General features: G+C 30.3%; 1 long non-coding RNA gene across 1 annotated transcript in view; it reads right to left on the bottom strand.

Moving 5' to 3' along the window:
- The window catches only part of LOC111029774, a 60094-nt gene extending 38228 nt beyond the window's left edge, over positions 1-21866 (bottom strand). The window contains exon 1 of the long non-coding RNA XR_002604043.1: positions 21473-21866. This is a non-coding gene — a long non-coding RNA (uncharacterized LOC111029774). The remainder of the gene's footprint in view (positions 1-21472) is intronic.
- Between the last annotated feature and the right edge of the window lie 5229 nt (positions 21867-27095).

Here is a 27095-nt window from a genome sequence, read left to right as displayed (position 1 = left end):
TGAATATTAATTATATATTTTATTTGCTGAAAAAAAAAAAATATTCAAGTATAGTAAAAATTCCAGATTTTCATAATATAGTCTTTAAATTGTATTAATTGGAAAAATAGAATAGTTAGTTGTTAGTTAGTACATTTCCTGAGTCTAAATCTTCTTTAATTATTTTCGAATAATGAATATGGTTCTAGGTATTTCAATAAAATAGCAAATGCAATATGATTTCTTTTTGTAAAAGTTTGAAAAACAGATTTAGGTAAATGATAAAATTGAATAACGTTCAAGCTTAACTAAAATAATAGTATTACAACTTAAAAACTGACTTTTTTTTTCAAAAAAATTATAAAAACTTTAAATCTAATAAAAAAATTATAATTTAAAGCTAACATATTTTGTAATCTTGACATTATAATGTTAATCAATTTTGTTATTACTGGTTGTACAAGCTTATAAAAAAATCACATCGAATTGTATCAAATGGTTAATGGCTTAATGTTTTATAGACTCATAGTGTCCATATAATACTACAGTTATAAAAAGGTAAAGGCTTTTTTGAAATGTGCTTTTCATGGTCATTACAAAGAACATGAAAATATTTCATTGATTTATTTTTATAGGGTACATAGCCTGTATGGTATATATTTTTTAAACTGAACATTTTAGTAGTATGTGGACATAATATAAATTATACTGCTCTCATTACTCTATTTTATATTATTTTAACTTGCAGGTTGAATCATTTTTTTATATTATATAGCATTTTATTTTTGTAAATATATTAAATATATATATATATTATATATATAAACTATAGAATTAGAGTTTTCATTTGTTTTATTTTAAATTTCAATCATAAATGATTATAAATGCACCTAGAAATACAGCCAAAGAGACTATACAACATTGTAGTAGGCGTATTTAAATTTATATTTCGACACATAATTACGAACTGTGTATTAAATTATATTATTAAATTAGTTAAATGTTTATCGTTTTGCAAAAGAAAGAAAAAATACAATATACTGTCTGCATTATTCGAAATAACTGGCTCGAATTCAAGATCAATCGTCGATCTTTTTTCGTTCGGTCTCCTTAAGACCGTCTACAGAACTGAACCAACGAATAAAAAAATTAAAAATGTACTCTATCGTTAAATAGCATTGAATACCAAAAATGTAATTCATCACTGTTCAAATACATTATATTTTATACTTTAAAGAGTATTAATGTCCAAGAGTAAATTATTTGATGAACCTTGACACTGCACCCACTGAAATTTAATAATATTGAAAATATACTTGTTACTTGGTGATTTTATACATTATTAAAGCATTTACGATTGCTATTTTCAGAAATTCATTAGACTTTTAAATGAGGTACACATTTTGATACGTAAATAAAGTGAAAAAAATGTTTCTAGATGTACGTATAAGTTCAACATTTGTAAAATGTTCATGGAAAGAAAACTTTATAACGAATTTAGATTAAAAAAAAACTTACGTACTTGAAACTTTTCTCAACTACGTTTCATTGAACATATTTATACAAATATTTTTCATAATTAATATGTTTTTTAAGAATTAATTGAATACATTTTTGTTTTTTTGGTTTACTTAATGTTTTAGCAATTTAAATTGGTTTAAAATTTCTTAGTAGGTTAGGTTTGATAAATAAATATCGTTTTTATATTTTTATACTGAAGATTCATATTTCAATAACTTAACAAAACAAATACGTTTATTTAAATAAAATGTTATTTATAAATAAATTATTTGGACCAAGTTTGTATTTAACCTATTTTAAGTGTATTTTCCCCAAAAATTATAAATTGATGAACATTTGAACAGCAAGTTATCTAATAAATGTATTTTATTAGATAAATTTTATATTTATACATTATATATTATATTGTATAATTCTTAGATAATAATATAATTATACTAAAACACGGGATCAAATTAAGGTTAGTGAATTTTTTGTAATAAAAAATAACATAAAATAATTAAAACACAACGTATTACGTGACTTTAGGATTTTAGTACTTAATGTATGTTAAATATGTAATAAAAAATAAACAAATCAACGATTTTCAACTGGATTACTATAAGTGGGTACTTTAAGTTTTAGCAAGCATGTTCTCAATGGTTAGTTTATAGCTTATTAAAACATATAATTAGTATAAATATATTTAACTTCTTGGGCTATACACTTAAATTCCACGAAAATTGTATTTTAATTTACATAAGCATCTAATAATAAAATAGGTAGCAAGTATTTAAAATTATTAGCTATCTACATACTAAAAACTAAATTTTAACTTTTACCCTGTTTAAAATATTTTCTTGTTTTCGGCGTATTATACAATTAATTAAGATGTAGGTTTATTTAGGCTATAAATTAAGCTGCAGAATATTATAATATATCAAACAATAAAATCTATAATTTATACTTCAATAGCATTTAAGTTTAATAGGTAGTTCATTTTAACCTTTCCGTTCAATTAAGTTTTATCAGATACTATAATTTATCAATACTAAATAAAAGTAACTTTTGAGTTATTTATTTTAAAAATACTGTAACGAGAAGTGTAAATTAGTGCTTAATTTTAAGGATTTTTAATTTCACATGAAATTTATGTTTTTATTATTCAGTGAAATAAATAATAATGTACCTATAATAAAAGTGTAATTTTATAAGAAAAAATGAATTCTTTAATGTAATTTAAGTATATTCATTTTTCGAAAATTTATTGGGATAACAATATATCAAAAGGTTTTTTGGTAAAAAATGTTTTCTTCCTTTAGAAAATTAAAAATGTTCAGGTGTATTCATTAGTTTGCTCAATACAACAATACATACATTTCTTTCCTTATACCTATTGATATTATAATATAATTTAATGACGTATTTCATTGATGGTTTAAGTTTTTCAAATTTAGTGATAGGTAAGTATAAATATCGGGCAAGTATAAGATGATATACATTAATTGTGCACCAAAGTGGATCATTTTAAAACTTGTATTATCAGACTTTTGCTGACTTTCCCTGGGCATAATCTATGTAACGTTGAAACGTTTGCCAACTAAAAGTTTTTATAATTTCTTATCTGAGTATTTTCATTTTAATTGACAGTGTGATTTATTTGAAAATGAATTATTTTGGTCACAATGAATGATCACAACAACTTGTAAAAAATGTTTTATCCTCGTATATTTGTTGTAACAAAAAATGATTACGAATTTTATTTCGCTTTTATCATTATGAATCCATCCTGTGTTAATTCAGTCGATGTCATAGAGATAATAATATGAATGATTTCAAACAACTATTCCATAAATTATTGATTAATGATTGTGTATTAATATAACATATTATATTTGTCCTTTAAATTAGAATTAATTCATATTATTGTTATACTTTATTATATGTTGATGATTCAAGCCACTAGTACCGTTTTCTTATCAAGCACAATCAAACACGTTCAAAAACAAAAAAAATATTAGTGACATCCAAGACTTACCTACTATACACTAGAATACTATATTATCATACCGCAATGTTATTTTCATAATTTTTGTTTTAAATGTTACAATATAAATTAATAATGCTTTTGATCATGATTTCAAACATAAAAATAAAGTTCATGTAAATGTTTGATTTACATTTTTATATTTAAAAAAAAATGATTAAATAAAAAATCAGAATAAGTAATCGCATTTAAATGCACAAAATATAATTTACTGGATATTTTAATGTATGAATTGGACTTCTAAGTGATCAATCTTTGAATAATGAATATTATTTTTCTATACTTAATACATAATTATGTAGTTTATACTCATAAGTATATGAATATGTTATCATCTTTATAATTGAAAATACTGCCTATTGAAAAATATAAATTATATGATACTTTACAGTGCTTGAACTTACACCATGGGTACGTTTAAATAAATAAATAAATAATAATAATTAGTTGTTGGTATTAAATTCTTTATTTTTAAATGTTTTTACTTTTTACAAATTCACGTATTTACAAATTTATTATTAGTATCATCATCTACTTATGCCTTACATTTTTAAATAATGATTATTACACGATGAAACGGTGCTCTAATTAAGCAGTATTAATGCTTTCTCAGTTCTTGTGAACAACACAGAAACTCTTTCATATGTCTACCGACTACCAACCACAAATTAAATTCGACAGTTTTTATGTGCATGCTTATATTTTATGAAATTATTATAATACAACTATAACTGATAACATTTTGGTTTAAGATATTAATTGAAATGCTCGTAAATGTTTTATAATAAATTACCTATCATTTCATAATAATAACATTAATAACTTACAAATAACTTATCAATGTCAAATCGTTTAAATTTATGCCTACATTTTTAGATTGCGCGAATATTTTGAAAAGGGTTCACATTAAAAATAACAATTTTCATAAACTATGATAAGCATTTATAAACATTGATTAATCGTGTATATGGTATTATTATATTTTTCTCGTAAACAGGTGTAAACGATACATTCAGACGTAAGTGTTTAAAGTTTAAACATCAGATATTAAGTTGGTAAAAAATCCCAGAATATTACTAAAAATTCTGACCTAGTTTTGCTACGAATATTTTCTAGAGCTTTACTTCTCTCAGCCCGACTTAAGTTTCTTTTTTATCTATGGTTTCTTATCTGTTTTTGAGCCCCACGGGATCATTTTTACTTTATACGAGAAAGGGAAACTTGAAACTTCACCATACGCGTAATTGCCAAAGTTCACGAGACATGATAATATACAAGGAGTCCAGAATTTGATATTATTTAAAATGAAATTCATTTTTACGTTATGTAAAAGTAGTTTCTGTGTGCAAGTCAGCTATCGGTTCTGAATATTTATGTTTGCTTTTAAATAGGGGTTTTCATAAACACATTTTTGGGACAGTAAAAATTATTTAAAAATATAATAAAAAAATGTACCTCTGAAAAAAGTATTAGAAACAACCCTCGCACTCATCTATTTTTTTTTTTTTACAAAGGTAGTATTAAACATTTTTACGATACCTAATGGACTATGATTTTTAGGTAAATTGTTGAGCGTTATTAAAAATTGTTTTTACACTTTCGTAATATATGAATATTAATACAAGTAAACCCCAATGAATAAACAGTATTTTTGACTAACGATAGAACGGTTTGATAGATATAATATTATAATATTTTATTTTATTTCCCTGTAGGTACTAGATTTGTTGACAGAATTAATTTCGTTAAATGTTTATTATAATATCTCATTGGTTTGTGCGTTTGTGTATTATCTTATTGTAACTGGGAAAGTAACATCATTATTTTGCACATCTGGAACACTGTTGATGATATTCATGTCGACGGCGTCATTAAACCCGTATATGAGAACGCAACAGAGTGATTTTGAATTCTCAGTGTCTTATATAATGTACGAACTTGGTGGTAAAACAACTTATGGTGCCATAGAATTTCTGAATGGATTATTTTTAAAATAGTTCGTACATTCAAACTATACTGACAGCAGGTATACCGATTTGTTTCCTTGTGCCATAAATAGGTAGGTACTCCACTCCTCGCGGTGGAACGTATTATTAGACATCACGAAATCCATTAATAATATAATAAAAGCTTATAATCACACTGAAATAGAATTAGTGTAAGTTGTTAGAACTGCGTAGTCTGTAAAGTTTTTGTGCATGGCATGTATACGTATACAGTCTATAATATATTATAAGTTAACTAATATTGAAATTGGATTATTTTGCCTACATGCATATCCCACTTGTTAAGCACTGAAAGCTTTCTTCTTCATTCGAGTGAGCCAAATTATGAATTCCTTGTTTGAGTGTCAATCTTTAATTTCGAAACAAATTATAGTTGTGTCTAAGTTTAACACGTGCACATCTTTGGTTATAAGTTATCAATGTTTTAAAATATACACAAACAGATAGGAAACGTTCGTATTTTTAATATAAAAACAATAACAATAATAATAATGTACTTTTGTTTATATACTATATAGGTATTAAAAATGTATTTTTAAAAATGCATAGAACGCAGTTTGAAATAATCAACAGACAATAAGTTACTATTGTTTGCAAAAATACAATTCAATTTCGCCTTGGAGAAAATAAATCATTTATAACACTTGAATAAATGTGCGTTTTTGTTTTTGTTCTTTTTATTTATTTCACCGCGGTTGACGATTGCAACGTGTCTAACCACAAACCGTATGAATGGTTGGAAATTAATTTCGATTGTCGTCGAGAAAACGGTTTGTTGAGAATTTTAATTTGTGTTCCAGTGGAAAGCTGTTTTTTTTTTTATTGCGGTCGCGTTTTAAATACGGTTCGATTCGGAATATATTATTTACATCCAAACCACTTGAACATCCGACGAATTGCTTTTTTACGGCCGTTCTATTTCGCGTGTATACAGTGTTATATAATATCGTGTACTTGTCAGATTCGAGAACATTATTCACGTACTACACTTGCAGCAGCTGCGAAATCGGATTTGACGACGTGTACGTACAATAATAATACAATGCCTATATAGGGTTTGCGCCAACGGACTATAATAGGTAGGTAGATCGTATAATATAATAATACACCGTGTGACTATTAAATATAAATATAAAAATATTTCGAGCATTTGAAATCATTGTACGGACAATCCGCGATCATCGTTCTATGATAACCTGTACTCAGTTTATTATTATTATAATATTTTGCGTTTCCGTGTTTTATAATAATATTATAAGCTTTGTGCTTGGGTCAACTGTGTGTGTATGATATTATTATAATATAATAATATGCGTGCTCCAGAAACAAAGCGGTAAATCGATAAAGTGAGTGTCCAATAACGCTACAACGATTCCTACTTATTCTGTGATGAATAATTTTGATCAGTTACATCAAAGCAGTGGCCGTCGGCACCACAATATTATTATTATTCCGACGCCATGGTAGGTACTACACGGGCCGTGGGGCGTCATGTGCGCATTCGTTTATTCAGATAATATTATACACTTCGCGATACTTAGCGGCGGGCGTGAAATGTAAAACACTTTGGAAAATAAAATATAAATTTTAATTTAAAAAAAAAAAACGAATCAAGAGATAATAAAAGCTCTCAGTTGCCACGTATATGGACGTTTCGGATGAGAAGTAAGAAGACAGGAAAAATCGAAGCTTATGTATTTTCGACTGCCATCCTTGTCGGGTCATAATATAGACTGCTAAATATGTATAACTGTACGGGTATATGTTTAATTTTTTTAACCCACTTTAAATTTATATAATGGAACTATGCATTTAGTTTTGAATAAGCTATACTGTAAACCGTTTTAAAAAGAAGATTGATAAAAAAAAACCATCATCTAAGGCCAGGATTAACAGGGAACTACAAAAAAAAAATATATAGTTTTTTATCATAAGATGCGTCTACATTTGTGTCTATTTCATGTAGAAAGTCTGTATTTATGACTAGTTGTTGTTGTTGTACAGCTGTTTGGAATAAGAGTCCACCGATTGAGTACTGTCAAATTTGATAAGATAATATAGTTGGAACCTGGCTCATGGTACGACAATAATTATTGGTCGTATATACTGTGGTAGACTTATGAATGATTGCTCACAGACAGCTTACTGAAGATACTCTCACACGTCGGGATTCCTGTAAACGAGAAAGCAGACTTGACAGCTTACGAAGCTTCCACATATTTACTTTGTACATAGATTAATACGACTACTTTATCTGAAACTTTCAATATTATTCAATGCAAATAATTAATGGAAGAATGGCTGAAATATTGGCTTAATTCATCACTTTCTAACGAACTCAGAAGTGTAAAACTGAGCATAAAAAAAAATTGAAATCGCCCCCCCTGACATTGAAAAAAGAAAAGGAGTAATCATCACTCTCCAGTTGTAGGTGATACTTACAATAAAATACTAATAATTGAGCATTCAGTGATCAGCTGCTCCAAATATACTGAAGCTTTACTAAATCAGAAAGTCGTAAATGTTTCCAACCATATATTAGTTTATATTTTTAGTTATTAAACCAATATAGGTTAAAAACTGTTGTAGTTGAAACCTTTTACCGAAAATAATTAAATAAAAACCTGACCGAGCAAAACAGTGTTTTACTTGAAAAACTTTAACATAAAATAGTGTAACACATTAATTTATGTGCATCCAAATTGATTTCGTTCAGTTGATTTATTCAATTCAGCATCGAATACTACAACTGTTCACTGTGCACGAACAACTGATATTTTTTACCGTGGTATTTAAATTGTGTTATGCGGAGAAAATGTAAATATTGAAAAACAACAATTTGACAACAAGCAAAATATTATGGAGCAAAAGAAAAAAAAAATCTAATTGTGGACTGTCATATACACGTAATGCGTTTGTAGTTGCACGATTTGTTTTTTGCCATACAAATTTCTTTTATTCCCGAGTCGTAGTGTCTTTGTACCGCCGTCATTCGCATGTCTCCGAGGATGCGTGTACTTCTTTATAATGCTGGACACGTCTTTGTCGAATGCGAAAATGCGGTTGGGAAAGTTGGTCAAAAGAAGAAGTAATAGAAGCAGAAGAAAATGAAAAAAAGTATAGCCAAAACGTGTAATCCAAGATTCCAGTGGTCTATAGTACATATACATATACATATATATATGTGAAGTGTATACTCAATGTCCTCCTTATAGTCCTAAAAATATGATTCTAGAAAACAATTCTGTCATTTAAAGATATAAACACTTGTTTACTCCACGGGTGGGCATATAGTAATATTATGAATTATTTTCTAAGTAAAGTTAACAAGTGAACGTATAGTTACCACCTTCTATGGAGCTATTGTTTTCGTACGTCATACTCGTCTAAATTATTCATTTTGTTTTTTTATAAATTATAAATAGGAACATCAGTATCAATAACATTTAAACTGTAAAATATATTTGTACACAAACCTTATTCTGATGTATTTTTTATTTATGATTTTATAATATTATGTTATAATGTGATGACTGATGGTTGTTTGTTCTTACTGAGTTTAGAAAATCACATAAACTCAACCACATCTATATTCGAAACTTTACTAGCATATTATGTATTATATTTTGCATGGTCGTGTCCGAAATATACATATTTTAAATAATGCTTTACAAAATTATTTTTAATATTATATTGATGAAAATACTCTTATTATAACTTATTTACAGTCAAAGTTGTCAACATATTTTATTCTCAGATTCAGCTATGAAAATCATAAGTCGATAATGTAAAACATATTATAATAGCCGTTATGTCATATTGTAATAATATTGTAGTTTTGTATGTATATTAAACCCTATAATATTATATTACTTTTTGGCTTTTATGAGGAAAAAATAAAATAACAAACATAATTAATCTGATACAGCAATTATTCTTGCGGTTATCCATATCTCTACTATAATGTTATCTAGGTAGTAATATTTCATATTATTATTATTTTATTTTTCTTTATACATTATTTATTTATATTATTGGAATTTAAAGTTGTCGAGTAAAGTCTATGGCTTCTTTATAAATACATTTGAAAACTTTTTTTTCATTATCCTATAGTATAATAAATCGAATTAAAATACATTTTATCTTAAGTCATTATAATAGCATTTTAAGGCAACACTACGTAGTTTTAGCTTTTGTAAGATTGTATCATTTAATAATATTAATTGTCTTAATATTGTATAGAAAATACTCTATAGACTTCTATATTTTTTATTTTTTTTTTTAGAAATACTGTTGTAATCTTTTTATTAAAAAATTATAAAAAATTAATTAATGTCTATCTAAATTTTATATTTTTCTACTAAGGTATAATAATATTGTAATTAATTTTCGTCGATAGAAATAAAATAATTCTATTGAATTATGAACAGTATTCAACTTTGTTTCTTTTTTTAAAAAAAGTTGATGTAAGTACTTAAACGGGGTGAATTTTTTGTTTTTTATTCCCACTTACAAGCGTAAATTAATAAATATTATATAATCAAATTAACGCAGTCTAACATTACCATTGTTAGGTACAGCAGTACAGAGTATTATTGATGGTGGAAACACAAAGTAGATATAATTAAATTATAATATGATTAAATTTAAGTGAACTACAATTGTTATTCAATTCTTTATTTTCGATTTTCAATGAGTCGAAGAACTACGAAAACCTGTGTTGGACTTTGTCTCGTTTAGTTCTTGTGAGTCTATATACACCGATGTTATTATGTTTACATCGGGAGTTTTTACAGTTTTTACGGGTTGCATTATGTTCGAATGGTGCTGAATCGAGTTTTATTTTATTTTTATATTCGGCAGAGGAAACCGCCGGGGTGTTGGGGAACGTAAAAAGTTTTTAAAATCGCTATCGCCTTTGAATAAAAGAAAACAGCGGTGCGGCTCGCCGCCGCATTATTCGACGACGCTCTCCGAAGCAAAATAATAATACACAGTGACGGACTGCTGTGACGCAAACGTAATTCGATTCGGGCAAAGTCCTTTGTCTAATTGCCGCCCGCGATTGGGACTGTGGTTTCACTCCGATGGCTCGCCAAAGATAACACCTATGCACAGTCCGAGGTATTCGCTCAAAATGTTAATAATAATAATTGATAGTACCTGAGTATTATGTTAATGGCCGGCGGCAACGTCGGGTCTGAGATAAGGTTTATTTTTGTGTTTTCCCGCAGAAGATTTTCGTTTAAAATTAAAAACTGTAATTGATTAAACTGAAAACAAAATATTATTTTTATCCAGTCAAGGGAAATCTAATGAGAAAAAAAATTGTTTTGTAGCATTAACTCATTATCATTATACAATAATATTACGATGTATAATAATATAAGTGTCTGTGTATTATGTGCTAGAGCTTTTTCTAAATTGTTTATGATATTGTGACTATTTACAGTTTGTATTCACACATGAGCGTTTACTTGATTCGATATTCGGTTGTTTCTCGGCGAATTAATATTATAGGTTAGGTACCATGGACGGCTAGCGATAAGTGTCACGATACGCTAATTATAATGAAAAATATCATAAAAATAAGGAAAGGAATAATACCTATTATTATATAAGTAAACACGTTAAGACGTGAACCACGCGGTTTGGCCACCCCTGGTATTTACTGTACCTACCTATTATTATGGCTACCTACTAATTCCATATTGCGAAATTATTGTTTGGAATCTAAACTTTAGGTAACATTTAAATTTACTGACTCATATAATTCTATGCATTTAAAACATTCTAAGTTGTTCATGGCTAACTGACTTCTTATGTCTTGCTCATGCATAATGTATTTCTCCTGACTAATATTATTATCTTATTTTATTACGATTGTTTTGTTTAATACTATAATTATTTAAATACTCACTGACTGTAAAAATCACTATGAATTATTGAATATTTTTTAAACTTTTCTCATCACGAATACGTTATTTGATGTTAAAAAAATCGATCGGAATAACTTTCTATTCAAACATAACAAGAAATATGTAACAAAAGATTATAGTTGCTTTCGTGTTATGCTGTTCACATTAACTAACTTTTTTTGTTAGTCGTTAGTACTTTTGTAATAATTTCGAAGAGTAGTATAATAGTGAGGTAGTACAAAAAAAAAATGTAAAACAAATTTTTAAAACGCAATGTTTTCAATCGATATGTATTCGACAAATAACAAAACTAATAGTAGTATTATATTGTGTTCGTTGCAAGGAATTATTGGCAACACAGATTGGTGAGACAAAATGAAGTGCTAAGAACAATCGGCAGGTATCATAATACTATCTAGCTAATAAGTTGGAACCCGTATACTACGAGCTATAATGATGAGTACACATTAATAACCACAATGCGTCGGTAGGTACCTTCCCAGTGACGGCGAGAACAACACTCGGGAGCTCTCAGCTTACCACTAACCGGAAGCTACCGAATCTCGGACTTGTTGAAATATGTTATTAATCAGTACAGTAAAAACATTTTTACGAAAACCTCAAGCATAACTGGGCAAATTCCTGGGAATGAATCTTCCCGGAAAATCCAAGAAAGCCTTTGTGTTTCTAAGGATATTACAATATAATATGTATAGTGTATAAATATTGTAGCATAGACAATGCTGTATCTATTATAATATATACAGGGAATTTTTAAATGGGAAATTCCATAACCGTTTCACCCACTTGCAAGGAGAAATTTAATTATTATTTCCAATAAAATTTGTTATAACTCTCGGTAGCTGGACTTTGGCATATACAGACTTAAGTTGACGTTATGCGCGTTAATATAGGCGGGTGACTATAGCGGGTGTGTTCGAAATATTTTTACTTTTAAATTTTTATTTTGCTCTTGACTCGGTATTTTGTACTCTCAATCATGATATAAATCATAGCTAAATTATGAAATACGAGAAACTACCCTAAGAGAAAATAATTTAAGGACTAAATAAAATTATTTTCAAGTCACGTGACCTGTAAATGTATTTTAGGAACACAATTAATTAAATTTTCATCGATTGGTTTAATAGGAACTTCTAGTGTCTACGTTATGTAAACAATACCAAAAATTAAACAGATGACATGACTATTTAGACTTAAGCTAAAAATAATTTATGATTTATAAATAATTTTAAAAGGAAACGGGTTTGTATTTTTTATGTTTGATTTAAAAAAATGAATTACGTATTCATTCTTATGATGTCCACTGTTATTATATTAGTTGAATTTAAAACATTGCAAAATGATAAAGACCAAAAATACGCGAGTAATATATCCTATTTCCTTAAATATTTCTGAATGATATGTTATTTTTGAATTAATATTATTTTTGATCTCGGGCGATTGAGGTAACCAAAATTGTTGATACATTTTTTTTACGTAACATAAAAAGTGAATAAGTACTTAATCAATAAAAGTTTAGATTCTTCTGCTTCACTCAAGTTATACTATATAAGTCCCGTATTTTGGTTTTATCTAAATATTTAACTCAAAATATCTATATAGTATACGTCGATTGTATTATAAACATATTCAGAACTCTACCATATTATTTGAACTATTCTTATTTGAACTGTAAAATTATTCTTATGATTTATGAACATAGAGTTATTTTTTTTTTTTAAACATTCCAAATAATATTACGAATTTATGTATAAAAAAAAACTTTTTTTCCATAGAATGCATTTTTCTGAGAAAATTATTATGAAATTGTATTAAGAAAGGTACCCAGCTAGATGATAAGAGGGTAAGAGTTCAGTTTAATATACTAACGTGTATATACATAAAAACTGTTTTAGAACATCACACTGTACACGGAAAAGAACGTAACGTAATATAGACATTTCTTAAAAAGAAGAGTAGTATGTGACGTATACGTTTTTGTATATTTTTTTATGTATTTTTATTTATTGTCTAGCATTATAAAATCCTTAATCCTGCTGTAAAATAATAGAAAAATCATTTTCTCCGAATAATATCATACACTTGGAAAGAACTGAATACATAATTAATATTTTTTATGTCTACAAAGACACTATTTTAATTAATGTGGTTATGTTATACATTATGAAAAGAAAGCAACTCATACGGTCAATCAGTTGAGAATTTGACTGTTGACGAATAACTCTATTCTTAGCTGAAGATTTTTAGCATAATCCGTTAAAACGAAATAAATGTAATGCTGCGACAACTAAAATCTCCGTGTACCTACGCTATTATCGGTTTGGCCATTATTGTTGCTTTAACTATAATTCTGACTTTTTTTTATTTATAAAATCTCTTTTTTTTTGATAAACGCGTCGCGCCTTAATTGATTATATTTTGTCTCCGTGAATACATTTCAGCAAGGAATAATTTCCCCGACGTAATCTAGCCACTGGCAATAATTTTAATTATAACACAATACGATTTAGATTCACTAATCTCGGTCGCGCGTCGGAATGTCTTAGTCTGTGACACGTCTGCTAAATACTACCACAACAACGATGACTACTACAGCTACTACAGATTGGGATTATGCGGATTTTCTACAAATGTTTCTTTACCTAATGATGCCGTTAGTCAATCAATGTATGGTGCGTGAGCGAGCGTCTCGTCTTTACACGAACAATTAATTAGCTAAATAGCATACACTATTATAATATCGTATATACATATTTGCCGCGATGTACGCATCACATTTGTGATGGATTAGTTTTGACAGGTCAGCCGAAAGTGTATTTGGAAAATACACACCGCGGCTTTACGCTACCTAATAGACGTTATTACCTACTTATTATATTGCGATATCGCATGCGACACGGGGGGGGGGGGTGATTTTCGTTTTCCCACGTGTGTTATCTGTTTCTCAAGCAAATCCCGCTCGTGGATTTCAAAAAACACATAGCATCTTTATAGGTGTAGGTACCTAATAGTCTATATATATATAAAATATTTTATTATTATCATCATCATCGTGAAACGGGCCACTATGTGAAATTGAGTTCTGGAAAAAAAAACACATCGTCAATGACGGATAAAAAAAAAAAAATAAAAAAAAATAAAGATATTGATTTAATGTACGTAGTGTAGGGTTTGTGTGTGTGTGTGTGTGTGTGTGTCGGCGCGTGTGACCGTCAACCGGCCGCCGTCGAGAATACAACGCTCGTGCAGGTCGTTCGGCGGCGGCGGCGTATCGCGTGATGCGAACACGTACGTGAATATCGCGACTGAAAAGTCACGGTGGACGACATCGAGACAGTTGCGACCGAATTATATATATATATATATATATAATATATTATGGCACCGCAATGCATTATTCGAGTATATATATATATATATATGTGTGTGTATGCGTGGGATACACGGAGAAGTGTATATACGCGACGGAGGTGGAGGCGTCGCGTTCGGATCCCGAGTGTGTGTTCGCGTGCAGGTGGGTGGGTGGGTATGTGTGGGCGTGTGGAGTTTGCGGTGCTGCGGATCCGGGATTTTGACGGAACGACAGCCGGTCGGCCGGCGTGTGACGTCTGTCAGGGAAACGGACGCACCCCCGCCGCGCGCCAACCCATCGCGCCACGTTCGGCCCCCAGAGAGGTCCCGCTAAAAACCGGTGAAATTAAACGCACCTACATCATTATTGTACGGTTTTTGCCAATGGTACACTCGTGGTCGGCGTGCGGTGGCTCCGCGGTGACTACAACTCCCCGGCGGCAAACCGGTGCGATTCGTGCCGAGGTGGTGATAAAGTGTAATAATTATTGAAAAGCTTCTGGTTCCGGGACCTAAAAGTGACTTAACGCACTGATCTGTGCGTGAAATCATTTTTTTACCGCTCGAGCAGGGCTGTATTTTAGAGTATAAACGTAAGTATATCGAGGAGTATAAGGCGAATACTCATAACAATATTTCATGTAAAGACCCGCGTGTACGTGAGAAAAATGTTAATTTTATAAGTGCATGGGACGGATGTAGTGGGCTAAGAGTGTGTTATTTTTATAATCCGCAAACAATTGTTGTGTGATTTCGTTTTAAATTATACGATTACCTACCTCCGACCCGGTCACACGGATCGAGAATCATATACAACGTAATCGTATGATTATAGCTGATATTGTGTAAATAGATCACCCGCTGAAAATATTTACAGCGGATGAAAATGGATTAATATTTTTCACATATTATAATATATGGATAATTTGTATACATTGTTCTCGGTTTATTATTTTGTTTTGCTAATGACGTGTTCTCTATGGGAACACTATGAAGAGTAAGACGTGACAAAAGTATGTTTTTTGACTAGTTTTCTAGTGCAGCTACACGATTTTTTTCGACATACATTTTAGGAAAACGCTGTGGCCTTTTAATTGATAACAGTTCATCATACGTCTCTGCCAGAAAGTCAAAGATTTTGCGGAAGAATTTAATTTCCCGAACGCTAATAATGACGCGGTTTGCGACAACAATATACAATCTATAGTTGGTATTATATTATTATTACACCAAACCGTCACGTACCTATACAATATAAATATCGTATAACGTCGTTTGTTCGAAAACTGTTCCGTGCCGGCGAAAACGTTCAATAGTCTAAGATTCAGCGCACGTCCCTTATCGGCGGAAACTTTTTAAGTATTGCTAATGAGCATGTCCGATTTTTTTTTTGTTAATTGTTGCCGATCCCATCTTTATTTTTCGTCGAAACACGATCGGACTCGACGGTTAGGTTTGTACTTAACAACACTGCTGCGCACGTGTGTACATGTACACAGTAAATATATGTTTCACATGAACCTCGTCCGAACTTGAAGGTCCGTGGGACCATCTAGCGAAGCTTTTTTTTTTTATTAACAAGTTGATGGATATTTTCGATTTATTTAAACGCCATCCAAGCGAGCGCTGCGATATCGGACGACGACCGCTCTGTCCAATCGCCGTAGACAAGTCAAAAAAAAAAAAAAAATTCCCAATAAAAATTGCCTTTTGTTTGTTCATTTGCCTACCTACCGGCTAGTATGCGTTTTCATAACAGGTCAACGGGTATTTTATTTTATTTATTTAAATTCACCGAGCCAGAGCAGCGATCGAGCACAACCAATATCTGCTGCTAAATGGTGCGGTGCCATAAAAAAAAATTAAACCAGAAAATATAGAACGATTTACCAATAATGCTCACCGCATTGTATTCTTTAATTATGCGTTTTTTTCATATTCTAATTTTTGGCATTTTTCATTATATATAATACCTAAGTACTTGAGATTTTTTATTATTAAGCCATTTATGCGAAGAGTATTTTGAAGGGGTATTTTTACAAACTTATTTTTCAAGTTATTAGAATCTCGACCCTGATTTAGAGTAAATTATTAGGTCGTTTCATAGCCATTACATACTAATAATAATAATATTTCATGATAGTATTTTTTGAAAGATATAAGGGCTATTATTATAACTTAAATATCTAGTTATCAATATTCATTTATAAGCATTTTACAATTTTTTTAAATTACCAGACTATTAAAAAAAATTGTCTAAAATATTATATTATAACATTTTATAACCACGATAGCTATCATATTATTTACTAAGCTTATTACCAGTATTCAGGACTATAAACTATCCAAATACCTAGTACAACAGATGAAACTCGTTCAAATTATTGGAACATAGAAAAAAATACAGTTTTTCAAAAATATGGTATGATTTATGATTATCTGTTAAAATAAATTGATTCTCATTTGAGAAATAGTTTTAGTCACCGCCCGATAATATAATAGCGAAAAACAATGAAATAACTGAAAATGTGATGGTACTTGAGCCGTACTTGTAGGTACTGAAAAAGAAGTATTAAATAAATGAATAATTGAAGAGAAAAGTGGAGCATGTTGTGTGAATCACTCTGTATAACACACTGTTATAATATAATGTCATTGAAATGTAATCACAATAGCTTTGTATAACTGCACATGAGATCGTGTTCAATCGGTATTGTTTACCGAATGTAGTTATAATACGTGTAGGCACAGCTCAGTTCTTTGATATACATACATCGCGTGACCTTTTTAACGTAGGACACTCGTTATTTCAAAAACTATTAACGCTTTTGAAAGTATTTTTTTTTTCATAATGTTAAGTCGTTAAAAACTTTTTCTAAAAAAATTATACTTTTATCGTCAACTTCTTGTCCAAAAAAGTAAATAACTTAGAAAACGCTAACGATAAGAAATATTAAAAAAATATCATTCAATGTTGTGTTGTAACGACTTAATACACTGTGCAAGAAATACTATACGTTTGTGTTTAATGAATTAAGAAGTGTCTTACAGTACACGGATCGCTCCCCATGTAATACGTATTACGAGGGTATATAGTTCATTTAAAACGTACACGATCGTGCTCAATCGTTTGGTGGCCAAGTCGCTTACTTATAACTGATTCAGAACTCGGGGCTGGCGAGCCCTCGGAGGTCAAGGGTCTGAAGTCGTGAGTCGAGGATTAATGAGGATCGCGAGGTCACCCGTACGCCGTGTGTACAAGAGAAATAATTTTAGATGTCACCGAAAAAAAAAAAAAAAATAAAAAATCTTATTCGAACGATGGGTCGCCCCGTCGTCGTCACTCTGGAAAAGTCTAGAATATAACCGCGGTCTGTATAATATACTTGTTAGACTGCAGCTGTAGTGTATGACAAATAAATTAACAATTATATTATGGTCGAAGACGTGTCATCGTGATTGGACCGACGACGACACTTTATTATACGCAGTAATCCGAACCACAAAGTTTTTCCCGCAAAATAATGTACGTGCGCGTATACACATCGACGATATAGACGTGCGTCACGGTCGGCGGCGGTATGGTGGTGTGTGGTATGTGTTAGCAGAGAGTTGGTTACCGAGGTGAACGTGATGGGGCTCCCGTAAATAACGTATGTATGGCATAGTATAATCGGACGCAGCCACCAACGACTACGTTCAATATATTATGTTTATATTATGTATTTGTAGTGAGCTGCGCGCGCGTGTGTGTGCATATCGCAAGCAGAGCGCAGTACATCGTCGAATTCTATATTATGCTGAAAAAGGGATGGGTTTTTTTTATTTTTATACGACGGACACTTAATTAAAAACGCGCGGACATTTTACGTTCGGAAGGATTAAAAAGTTTATTTTATAATATTATACATTCGGTTTTCACGAAACGCACAACTAAAAATGTATAAGTTTTTTTCACTGATTTTGATTTTGTTTTTTGTTTTTTATATACATTTTGTTTTTTTTTACTGAAAAGTAATAAAACCCTGAAACCTAAAGGTTGCACGGTATAACAAGTTCAAGACGTCAAATTATATGTATATAGTATATATATATTACGTTCAGCGTAAAATCTCAAAATATATAAATGAGAAAAAAAATTGAAACCCATAAAATAAAAAGTTATACCTATGGTTTTTTTTCTTGGAACTTCTAGTTCGAGTATATTACGTTTTTTGATCGGTGTATTTTACATTTTATGAAAATCGAGGGAATTCTTTGATTACCTTTAAATATACATATTTTGATTAAATCAATAACTTAAATTATTTTACATTAAAACATTTCATAGACATTTTTTTCTATTTAAAATTATTTCATCCTTAAACTTTATTGATATTTTGTGTGCAGTTAAATATTATGTCAGATATGCTTAGATTTGTACAATATACTAATAATATGTATTTCTTAATTTAAAATAATTCATCATTTATTTGTACGATTAAAAAAAAATTAATGCATGTACACAAATTAAGAAAATATTATATTAACGTGGTATATGAAAATAATAATATATAAAATGAAAATAATTAGGATGAATTCAATAGTTATAAAAATAATAACATTGAATTCAACCTAACATGTAGCTATTTTGCCTATTCATCACGCCGTGTTACAATAATGAACAAATATTTTTTAGGCATTCACAAATCACAATAATTCGTTGGTAATAATGTATCTTACGTTCGTATACGTAGGTATTAAATGTATTAATTTCCCAATAATTTATTTATATTTTGTATGTTTTGTAACTGGGACTAAATCAGTTATTTATGTAATGTTCATCATGTCTTATATTTTAATTTGTATTTTTTACTGTTACATTTTAAAATTGATATTAATATTTGTATTGGGCTTGTTCCGTTTCATATCAATAAATCAATCAATAAATCAGTATGATGTTGTTTAATTCACGATAATTTGATGTATTATTATCGTATGAAATATAAATAATTTTTTTTCACAAATAAACTGTTGAGTAAAAATCAAAACATCATGAATTATAAGTTATGTAAACACCTAGTAGATTTAACAATCATACAGATTTTTTTTTGATTTGCCTTGAATCATTGCAATTTCTTAGATCGATTAAAAAAACAACAATACAAATTGTTTATTGTATATTGACTATTTGAATTTTATATTTAATTACATTGAAGAAAAATACAAATTGTACATTTTCAATAGTTTATTAAAAAAAGTCAATCAGCATAATAATTTTTCTCGTCGATCTTGAGTACTCACTAAGTACGGTGATCTAAGTGCAGTTAGATTAATAGGATTGTGTTAAATTCAAACCTAATTAAGATGGAATAATTGTAACTTTAACAAAATTAATGCTATTATGAGTTGTATTATGGAGGTTTTATTTTAATGTAATAAAAATCGAAGTAGTGGTTGAATTAAAAAAAAAAAAATAGTTTTCGGGGAATATGTAACCGTAAAAAACAATATTTAACAATTTTACATCCCTTAGTTAGAATAAATTGAATACTACACATAATATGTATAATCTACTTGAAAATGATTACTATTTAAAAATTTAAATTTTCTTCGCCATTGAGCACGTACACACACACACACACACACACTTCAATTTATGATGGGTATTTTGACGTTAAAAATCTAATATATAAATAAAATTAAAAGAGATCAAAATCCTATATGATTGATAGGTTTAAGGAGCTTTTTTAATATTATTTAATATTTTCAAAACCAATACATATATCTACATCTTTATTTAGTAAGATATTATAAAACTGACTGCTCATCTCGTGAGTTGCTAATTAGATATAGTTCACTATTCAGTATAATGTATATAGTTATTTGTAGAAGAATACATATCCAATAGGTAGACATAAAAATAGTTTAAATATCGTATACGAAATCGTATAATTTTTTATGATTATTTAAAAATGTCCAATTCAGTTTAAGACATTTAATATCCAAGTCTTATTTGGAAAATTCTAATTTTATAGTTTATGAGAAAAAAAATAGTTGAAAATATTTCGTGTTTGAATAACTATATGTAATAATTTCATCTTACTGATCACGATAAACCAATCACTTAATTCAAAAGAATACTTATCAGATTTATATTGAATAAAATACTACATTTATATGTTTCTAACTCGATTAAACATCAATTATGCCAACGGGTAGTAGTAGTACTATATAATTACTGTCTTTATAGTTAACATGGGTATAAGCATAATTATGTTTTCATTAGTTATATATTTTATAGTTATATTAGTACTCAATCGACTATTAGCTATAATATTATACAAAGTCTCGCCTTGTCTGTGCACGCAAAATAGCAACAGTAGAAGGAGAATTACCTATGTGTTTAACATACCGATTGATTTTGTTTGTTTTGACATGACGAGATAATAATGGGTTTACTGTACGTCAATAATTGTAGACATTATCGTACCTGCCTCCTGCAGGTGACGTGTACATAATAACAATCTACTCGGTGTCAAAATCGTATAAATATCCCTATATTATGTGTACCTGTGAACGGTAATGGTTAAAGTCGTTTGGAAGAATAAAATGAAATACCTTGAGGTGTGTGTGTGTAGGTATATATATATATATAATGGACTTACCCGAAAATTGTAGTGCAAATCTGAACCGATCCCCGCGGAGACGAGAGACGACGGATGTCGTGTCTATGTAGTATAAAAAGAACGAAACATCCTAAAGCCGTCGGGGCAAGGGACGTGTGGGGGAGGATCGTCGGAAAACGACAAAATGCTCGAAAATAAAAATTATTTTTAAAAAACCGTTAGAGATGTTAAAACAAAGATAAACGAAAAATACTAAAAAAAAAAAAAAAAACTTTTTGCGATTGCGGGGACGCTCGACTGCGGCGGTGGTGGCGGCGGGTGAAAATGACTCTTCTCCGAGACCGCATGCAACAGAGTCCGTGCGGAATGTTCGCCGCGAAACGTCGCGGTGAGAGAGCGATTCGCGGGAACAGGAGCAATGAGCAGCGCCGCAGTCGCCGCATGGAAACCGTTTCCGAGTCGCCGGCGGCGTATTCGTCCGCGCGCGCGCGCGCATTTCCTCTCGCCCGCTCACGTGTGTGCGTGTGTGTGTGCGGGTGTGCGTGTGTGTGCGGGTGTGCAAGTATATAGGTGAGTGCAGGTGTGTGTGCGTGTGTGTGTGTGCGTGCGTGTGAAAGTGTGTTGGCGTGTCTGGCTTGTAGGTGCGTGTAAGTGTGTCGACTCGTGTGGCTTGTAGGGGAGTGCAGGTGTGTGTCGGCGTGTGTGCGGCATGTAGGAGAGCGTGAGTGTGTCGGCGTGTGAGTGGCTTTTTGTATATATAGGTACGTGTAAGCGTGTCGGCGTGTGGGTTAGCGGCTACACGGGGTTGCGCGCCGTGACGGGGTCTCGGGTGAATTTGACCGAGGCGGACAAGGCGACCGCCGCCGTAGAAGAAAATCGTAGTTGGCCTAATCACGACGGAGCGAAAAAAATAAAATAAAAATTAGAGATGGTTTAAAAAAAAATTTAGGTTATAGCAGTAGGTACGTGATGACATCCTATTGAGGTTATATAGCGTTTCGTTTGGACACTTTTCACCGAAGTTTGTTGAAGAGGCTTAATATCGAATATATATAGATAGCGACTTTAATAAAACTTTGGGAAAAATTCAAATATATTTAAATATAAATTCACCATATATTTGAGTATTTCACATGTGGTTTCGTGATACCGACATTTTGAATATAGAAAATTCAAAATAAATTTTATCTATTATTAAGTTGACACAGATCGGCTACTGCTGATTCTACAACTATTATAAAATCGAGAGAGAATATTATTTTTGAGAAAATGACAACCCATTCGTTTTTAATTATATTTGGTATTTATTTTACAATTTAAGGAACAAAATCAACTATTTTCAAACAGCTGTTATTTGTTTGTTGTCCACTATTTTGAACCTAACGAATGTGTCATTATCTCTGAAACATTGTTCAATTTGAATTGTGTTATTTCCGTTTTTCCTTTCAAACCACTGTAGAATGATTAATTATTTCTGTTATCCATCGGTGTGTATATTTTCATTAATAAGTCGGAGGTAAAACACCTTGCCAGATGATGAATTTTTTTAAACATATTTTGTAACTGGAAAACAAAGTGGCGGAACGATTAAAAATAATATGTGAATGATGACACTTTTGGCAAGCCTGAAAGGTACTTTGGGAGCTAATTAAAAACAAAATTATAAATAAGTATATACCTAACTATAAACTGTTGTGTGCGTAAATACACATTAAAAAATTAATGAAATTGTTCCTATTTTGAAATGCCATGTGTGCGGTGACGTCTGAGACGGCATTCCGTGGATAGGTCGCTTGATTTATTACGTTTGGTACTGTAAGCTTTTTTTTCGTCTGGTGAAGTTTGAAAATGTTTTTTTTTTTTATCATTATATTTTCTAAGTCTGTTTCTAGTGCCCACACATTTCGTTCAAACGTCGGGTGGTCATTTAAAATTAAAAGTCTGCGTATCGAAAATCGAAACATTAATAATATGATACACGATATATGTCATAGAGATTTGCGATATTTTACTGCAACGGACTTAGACTTAGTAAACGGTGGACGAAAAATCAGACACAATCGTAAGTTAACCGTCTCGCGATCATAACAGCTACATTATAATTTATTTATTTTTTTGATCACGGTTGACCTCCAAGCCAGGTAAGTATCTACATTATAATATTGTACCCAAAAAATATGGCACAACCTTCGTCTACAGACATAATATTAGATATGTGTATCATATATAGATACGTTTGTGCGTTAGCTATATCGCTTCGCATAATTTATTGTTTCGACTTTTAATTGGGTGAATTTTTTCCCCTCGGGTTTTATGGCCGAAATTCCCCAAACATTAATATAAAAAGCTCTCCGACGATAAACGCTTGGGTATTGTAGATGGTATATAGGTATAATAATACGCGCCACTGTTATTATTATTATTACCGAGCTGGGTGGTATTAAATAAAAATATGTGTTTGGAACTATAATAATATCATTACGCTTATATATGCGGTCGATTCACGGAGTCTGGAACCTGAAAATCTCGAAAATATAATTCTCCTTTAGACGCCATATTATAGAACTAAATATTGCGGGTTCTATTGATACCCAGAAATGCTTAATAACTCGAATTAAATTTTTTTTTACATCGAACTTTGAGTTATCCCGAGAGTCAACTGCAATTTAATGGTTGGTAAAAATCGTAAATATTATATAACATTATATTAGTCAACCAAATGCGGCGTAATGAGGTATAAATGGAAACTATCGATTTCTCTTTTAAGAAACCGCGTAGCTCAGAGGGAGATGGTTAAAGGCGATAGAAAAAAAAATGCCAGCATAGGTATACGTGGAAAGAGTGTTGATTGCAAATATAGGAGGAAGGGTTAGGCGGGTTCTTTGCTTGAATATAGAGAGATTTCGGTCGCGTAACCGATGCGGAAGATAGATAGAGGAAAATGTCACCACAGTAATTTTGTGTTATGACATGATGGACATCTAAGAACCCGTTGACCTTTTTTTCCGATAGTGTAAATTAATATAGAACGGATGTTTTTCATTTTATAAAACTATATCAATGTTCGGTGAATTTAAATTAGCACACCATGCGTATGTAGGTACTTATAATATTTGTGGATTACTTCAAAATCTTTGTACTGTTTTTTGTACTATTTTTAGTGTAATGGCTCGTTTATAAATGGTTTGATTTTTGCGTTCAGTTAAAAATATACTTCACGAGATCTAAATTAACATATTCTACGCATTTCTATACACCTAATATAATGTGCCAAGACTTAGTCGTAACTCGTAGACTTGTAGTTAATATTTAGGATTCACCGAGGATAGAAAATTCCCATTGTTGTGTTTTGAAGAAAACCGTGAACAACAATTAAGTTTTGATCAAACACAAAACGTTTTCGTGTTTTCGCCGCCATCCGGCTAAGATAACCCTTAAAATGTAATTCCGCTGTATTAAATCTCGAGTGAGACGAGTGCTCATTACCGGAATCACTGCTTCTCTTTTTGTTTATATTGATAAACTAACAAAGGTCTTTAAAACAAGAAATACGTGGCTCAACAAGCTTTAATGGATTTGTTCACGATTATAGACAATAAACGCAATACGGCATGGAATATAGTCGCATACGTAAACAGCGTGGTACAACAATGGGCGAGATTAACGTTTACGAGGTTTATTCGGAAGAATTAAAGCATTAGTCTGCGGGATGTTCACCATATATTATAATAAGACGTGATGTACGTATAAACTCGACGAAGACAATAATACGGGCCGTGCAAGTGCTATATGGTAGTACACTGACTTGGGGGTAGGTATAATAACATTATATAAATATTATGTACATTGTTCATGGCGTAAGACGAATCGTGGATACGAATCTGAGCGGAAACTACAACTGTGGCCACGGGTGTCAACGCGATCCCACTTCGATCTCTCAGTAGAAGGGTGGTTCGTGATGTTGATTTTAAGCTCAATAATAATTATCGATCCTGGAACAAGGATTCTCAGCTCGCGTTAAGGTTAATGTCACGCTGGTGGACATTTTTGTCGACAATATTTTCGTCGGTGGTAGTTTTTTCGTATGCTATTATACAGAAACCGTCGAAGAACTTGAAAAATTATATCTTAAAAGTAACACACACACACACACCTGATTTAAGATTATCAAAAGGGTTACATGCATTTTTTATCGTCCCTCTTTTACCAGAAAAATTGTTCATTGAAATATATTAAAAAAATAATAAAAACAAGTTTTGATATTTTTCATCTCCAAGGAAACCTATGAATCATAAATATGTTTTTGTTAATAAGTAATCATAACAACGAAAACCTTATGAAAAATCGGTCAGAAAAAAAACTTGAGTCCAAAAAAATATTTATGTTAAAAACACAACTGTAAAAACAACTTGATTAATACGAAACTTTACTGGTTCTATTGAATGTTAGATGTGAATTGAATCGTATACAATATTGATCAATAAAGATTAATATTTGAAACTGTAAAAAATATTTCAATTTTATCGTATTATTATAATAAAATAAATAATACATTAATTGTTGTACCTAGCAATTTATAGTTAGTAACCATATAATTTAATATGTCTAAAATAATATGGTTATTAACTATAAACTATTATTCACAACTAAAGTTACCAATATTCTGACTAATTATAAATGAGTTGAAAACTGTGCTAGAGATTATTATTTTTGTGTTTAAATGAAATCAGTAGACAGTAACTCGGTGATTTTATTTTATTATAAGCTTTTGATTATTTAGGTATAATAGCTATTATCACATTTTTCTATTATGCATCTATACGTATTCATAGCAAATTATAGTAAAAATAACATCCAAGGCGATTTTTTTTTCGAGCTATCAATTGGCTTGTTTGAATTTATATAGTTGATATCGATATCGAAAACGATTTTCGGCTATTTTCGATATCGATTCATATTTTTAGATATCGTAATGCATATCGTAATATAACAGCAGAGGTAACAACCCATAAGTGATCGCAGTATCGAAAACATATTTAATATTATCAACTCCGCATTTAGGTCTTTACGCCATTTTATTGAGAGATTAAATTTCAATTTTTGATAACATCATTTTAAAAATTTGTAAATTACTTTGTTGTTAAAATGTATCATAATAATTTCAATTTTAATACCGAAGTAATAAAAATGTGAAAAATTTATACATTTCTCATAAGCTTTTCTGGCAGCACCCAAAAAATCTTAAAATTACACGTACACCATTTTTATAAGAACATTTAAAATTCAAATTTCCATAAAATTAGATATTTAAACCAAAAATAACGATTAATGTTATTTTGTTGTAATTTAGATAATATTATTTGTAGAGACTTAAACTGTTTGCTACGACGTATTATCTACTACAATAGGTAGGTACACACTACACAAACACACAATGAAATGTTCAACATGTTTAGATTAATTTTAATCAATTTCTACCACGAATCTATTTACCTCGTTCTACAGTACAATGGTATTTACTTATAACTTAATAATAATTCGTAATATAGGTAAAACGAAATAATATTTTAATAATTACTATTTAATATATATTGTATGATTTGTTTTTGTAAAAATTAGTTACTTCTACAGTATTACTTAAAACCATACAAACATAAAATAA

This window comes from Myzus persicae, unplaced genomic scaffold (assembly GCF_001856785.1).
Source record: "Myzus persicae strain clone G006 unplaced genomic scaffold, MPER_G0061.0, whole genome shotgun sequence".
Classification (NCBI taxonomy): Eukaryota; Metazoa; Arthropoda; class Insecta; order Hemiptera; family Aphididae; genus Myzus; species Myzus persicae.
The sequence above is the reverse complement of the archived record's forward strand: the minus strand, read 5'-3'. Positions and strand labels throughout refer to the sequence as shown.